The 5,391-nt window shown below is 36.1% G+C and overlaps 1 non-coding gene across 1 annotated transcript; it reads right to left on the bottom strand.

Moving 5' to 3' along the window:
• Positions 1 to 2,331: 2,331 nt before the first annotated feature.
• Positions 2,332 to 2,439, bottom strand: LOC123253213. The gene has a single exon (XR_006506586.1). It is a non-coding gene; the product is annotated as a U6 spliceosomal RNA (small nuclear RNA).
• Between the last annotated feature and the right edge of the window lie 2,952 nt (positions 2,440 to 5,391).

Here is a 5,391-nt window from a genome sequence, read left to right as displayed (position 1 = left end):
GGATGAGACATCAGAAATGATTTTCACTATTGTAGTCCTAGCCTCCACATTGCAATGGATGGGACGTATAAAGACATGCTTTTTATGGCTGTTACAATCTCATACCAAAGGAGGGAGAGTTTCCCAAGGGGCTTGGTTTGCTTGTAATAGTTTATAATCTCATCCAGGAGATTTTTTCTTCCAGTAGGCTTAACTAGATGATTTCTGAAGTCCTAACACCGAGAATTTTTTACTCTATAATTTTAAACAAATTGAAATTTCATGTAAAGCAACAATGTCGCACTTTTCCCCCTTGTTAGCCAAAGGTATATTACTCTTTCTCTTATACCCCAATAGGGTAGCTGAGAGGGTGGAATCTAACAATAAAGAGAAAATCCTGGTTCCGATAGTCTATGTTATTTTTCTCCAAAATAGACTTTGACATTAACGTTCATATACAACCTCCAATTGAGCCAAAAAAATCACTATAATGTAAATTTGTTTTGAATTGACATCTTCTGGACATGACTTTTCTAGAATTTGAGTTGTTGGCCTTATTTATTCTAATTTTAACACTACTTCATAATTGAAGTAAGTTATGTTCAACTTCATCCAAAGTAACCTCAGTCTTAAATTTGAATATTTAGCAAAAGGCAAAGCTATTCAAACTAATGGTATCACTTTTCTTTTAGAACTTATTCTACAGATCTTTTCAGTGGTGATTTCCTAAATGACCTTTTCAATCGTTGCTACCAAATGTTCCTGATAAAAGTGACAATATTATTTTATTTTATCTATTTGGTTTTTATAGCACCTTTTACTCTGCAGAGCTCCATAGTCTGTCTTTTTTATGTTGTGGTAAAGCTAGAATAAATTAGTATTGGGATGGATTTCTAGTATTTGCAAAAAGGAAATAGAATTTAGGTTCCCCAGAGATCAGGTTACCTGTTATTTAGAAGTGGAGAAACATCACAGTCTCCTTTGACTGTGCATAATTATAAGGTTATATTAACAAGCCCATTTATAAAATGGATTGGTTTGAAAATAGATACCATTTTTTCACAACAAATATAAAAATAAACACTGCCACTACTACATGCTGCAACCCAGGCAAAACCTAACAAATTCAAGGCTGTGGAAAGAAAGGAAAATTGGCTGGGAGATTCAGATCAGTGCCAATGTGTAGGTGGTAGTTAATATTTTGTGATAAATTATTATCATATGTTGAGACACATCAGATTCAGCAATGCCTTTAGAAGTTTCAAAACGCACTACATGTGTTGGCTCTGGGCATACTGAGCCAGCTTTGTCAACACCCTCCTCAGGAAGCCAAGTTCCCCTCTTTTGAACCACCTCCTACTCACTTAATAAAATCTGTAAAGCTCTGGAATTAATCCATTCTTGGCTCAGTGGACTCTATCCCCTTTTCTTTGAAGAAGATAAGAATAAGCAACTGACCAGTTCCAGATTCTTTTTTCTACTTCTGTTCACTCTGAAATCCTTCTGTATTTCTTTAGGATCTTCTGACCTCTGGTACAGGAATAGAGAAAAGAAAAAGTAAAGAGTAGGTAGTGTCCCCATTTGTCTCATATTATGTCTTTTTTTAAGTCTACTTCAAAGGATGTTTTGGTATGACATTTAATGTTAAGGTCAATTTTTTTTTATTTTAAACCCTTAACTTCTGTGTATTGACTTATAGGTGGAAGAGTGGTAAGGGTAGGCAATGGGGGTCAAGTGACTTGCCCAGGGTCACACAGCTGGGAAGTGTCTGAGGCCGGATTTGAACCTAGGACCTCCCATCTCTAGGCCTGGCTCTCAATCCACTGAGCTACCCAGCTGCCCCCAAGGTCAATTTTTAAAAAAGGTTATTTTTAACCAAATTTTACCAGACATCTAAACAAAAAACTATATTCTTGGCAAAGTGAAATAAGTTCAGGTGAAAGAGGCAGAAATATTGCTTTGAGGATTTGGAAAAAGGAGAGAACTTTTACCTCAGGGTGTAGGGTAAGGGATGTGTTACTGAAGGCTTCTTGAAGTTGGGTCTTAATTTTTTTTCCCTTTTATTCTATCACTCCTCATGATAACTGAAATGTGTCGATTGTTTAAACTTAAGAGTTTATAACAAAGACTAAATTAACATTTTTCATGAATACATTTCTTTCCAGAGAGACTAATTGTTAAATATTTACCTAGTGTTATCTCAAGGAGTAATATCTTTCCCCAGCCTTGGTGGCCTCCACAAAGATTGTGTTATGGCCTAATATCTCAATCTGAGATCAAAATATAAACAAAATTTTAAACAACACAGTTATGGCTGATTCTACTTTTACCTCTCTCCTGGTTCTGACAGGCACAAACAGCAATGCTTTCTATACATTTGCATGCTATCCCTGCACAGAGGCCATGCTAATCTTCTCTGTATCCTTCCAATTTTACTATATGTTCTGTCAAAGCAAGCACCAACAGTGCTTTCTAGAAAAAATTCTAGAGTTCAAAGGTAGGGTCCAATAATTGGGTTTGTGATGCCTGTAATTCTTACATATAGGTACTCCTAAGTGTAATGTTTTATAAATGTATAGTTTTCAACTAAACTCATGCTAAAAATATTGATTGAGCTTAGCAGAAGTTTAATAGAAGGATAAGTGAATCAAGTCATAATTAGATTGGAAGCCTGAAGTCTAGGGCCATGATGATGATGAGGAGGAGAAAGAGATGGAGGAAGAGGAGGAGGAATGATGGGAAGGATAAGAAGGTGGAAGAGAAGGAAGGACAAGTGATTGTGGTAAGATAATGAATTTGAGAGTTCAAGATATGGAAATAGGATCAAGAAGGGTCTATGCACCAAGTATCATGATAGGTGACTGATGTATAATGGGAAAAGAAGGGAAGAATTCAAGTAATTTGGAAAAATAGATTTATAAAATGGCATTTACCTTCAAAGTCAGCAGTGACTAAGAAGTGTATGAGGAGGAAAAGTTGGAGGAAAAAGAGAACCACATTCTAAATTCATCGACAAAGTAGAAGAATATCCAAGGATAAACCAGAAGAAAATGACAAATACTGGTTTAATAGTTTGGTAGAGACAATTTCCAAGATCTGAAAAAAAAGTTGTTGAATTATAGAAGCAAAGGAAAAAAATCTGAAAAGTCTGAAAGTGGAATATGCTAATTCCCCCTCCATTCCCTGAGAGATACAAGAAATAAAGAGTTGTCTTTTTTTAGAAAGAATTGACAAATGGATCATGTCCTTGAAAGAAAACCACATTTCAGTAATATGAGGAGTGATAGGAATAAGAGGGAAAAATAATTGAGGATAAAGGGGAATTTTAAAATGATGGAATGGAAACTCCTGTTGACACAAACTAAAAACAGATAGTGGATTAAAGAATCAGAGGATTATAGCTCTTAGTTCCTCCCTAAACAGAGATGAGACTACAGAGCAAGAACAATTACATCTAAATTTTTCCTAGGCAAGGGCATCTGGATAACTAGGGTCAAGAAACTACAGAGTTGAGAAATTTCCTGGAAGTATATGGTAGTCAATGGGCAGAAGCTCTTAACATATGTGTGTTGATGGACTACTTTGGTAGTATGTTGAAATCCATGGACCCCTTCTTAGAATAATGTTGCATAAAATAAAATATAAGAGTTATAAAAGAAAAGTTCTTTTTAAGTTTTTCCAAAGAAATATTTCTTAAAGTCTAAAGACCCCAGATTAAGAATCTTTACCACAGGGAAAGACAAACAATGGGTCTGCAGAGCTAGAGAACAGATAATTTTGCTATCAAAGTGCTTTTTGATCTCCTCTCCTTTTCCTTTCTTCTATGCTCCTATCAGTGGCCATTGGTGTAGTGGAGAAAGGATGTAGAACCAAATGGAGCCGTTCATAGGCTGAAGCTTTCCAGCTCCCCTTAATATTGTACCTAACTCAATTTTTAGTCCACATATCTATAATCATACAACAAATTTTGATTTAATTCAGTTCAATAAATATATGTTAAATACTACAAAGTTCTAGGCACTGGAGGAGTTAGGAAATTTAAATAAGTCATGATCACTGTTCCCTAAGAGTTTCTGAGAATGGGAACATAGTTTTAAAAAATTGAACTCTTCTTTACAATTCCAGAAGTTTGCCAATTTAAATGTAGTAATCCTATATCTGAAGTTGGTCTGGGAGCAAAGAGTTAAGCTTGTCTCCCAAGCTGATAACATGTTGAGTTTACCCAGTAATAGTATTTATAGCATTCACAAACCTCCTACCATACCATTCAACAACTCTGCCCTCAAGTCCATCCTTCACCTCCTAAGTGGAGTGATAAGGGACTGAGATGAATTCTAAGTGAGGAAATCTTATCTTTTATCCTAACTCAATAAAAATATTTCCTTCCCAGCACTGATTTTTAGCACTCCTCATCTCTCACAGAGAAAATCTGAGACAGTGATAATGATAGTTAGGGGGAGTCCAAATGATTAGAAAGATGCATTACTTTGGACGGGGTGAGCCCAAGTGTGTCCTGCCTCTTTTTGCCAATCCAGCTTCCTCAAGCCTTGTCACAATAAGGTTGTGCTTAACAGATACCATCTGTCATTTGGCCAATATTTGAGTGACCCACCTAACTAGGAGGCCTGACAGCCCAGGTGGGCAGACTTCTACAGCTATGTTAATCAGCACTAATGAACTGGTTTGGCTGACATTATCCTCTGGAGACAAGAGAATACAGTGACTTTTTTGCAGTGTTAGTTGTTAAACCTTTTCATTGGTCTCTACTGTTACGATGGGCTACTGACAACCATATGCACTATTTTGTGTTTCCTCAAATTGCTTATTTTGGCATTGGGGAGGAATGATGACTGTGCCAGATTGTATGCATGCATATGTGAGACAGAGAACACTGCTTTCAAGTGTAATGGTCTGAGATGGAATAGATTGGGCTCATCCTGGTTAAATCAAATGGTGGGGAAAATATGAGTGACTTGCCCAAAATATAGAAACAAGTACAGAATTAGGCAGAAAGAGAAATAGGTTTACAGCAGCTAGGTAGCCCAATCGATAAAGTGCCAATCCTGGAGTATGAAAGACCTGAGATCAAGCATAGCTTCAGGTATTTCCTAGCCAGGTGACCCTAAACAAGTCACATAGCCCTTGCTGCTCTTCTGTCTTATTTTATACTAAAATTGATACTAAGAATTTGTTACTATGAATTGATACTAAGAAAGAAGGTAAGGGCTTAAAAAGTGAAGGAAATAAGTTTTAAAATTCCTAGTAATTAATTTGTATAATTAACTTCACTGTTTTCTCAGTTCCTTTTTCTGTATATAATTATTTATATGACAATTGCTCCAGTGATTGGGATGGTACTTCAGGAATAGCCAGCACTAAATAAATGTTCATTAACTGATTGTAGTACACATC

Source organism: Gracilinanus agilis, chromosome 6 (assembly GCF_016433145.1).
Source record: "Gracilinanus agilis isolate LMUSP501 chromosome 6, AgileGrace, whole genome shotgun sequence".
NCBI lineage: Eukaryota > Metazoa > Chordata > Mammalia > Didelphimorphia > Didelphidae > Gracilinanus > Gracilinanus agilis.
The sequence above is the reverse complement of the archived record's forward strand: the minus strand, read 5'-3'. Positions and strand labels throughout refer to the sequence as shown.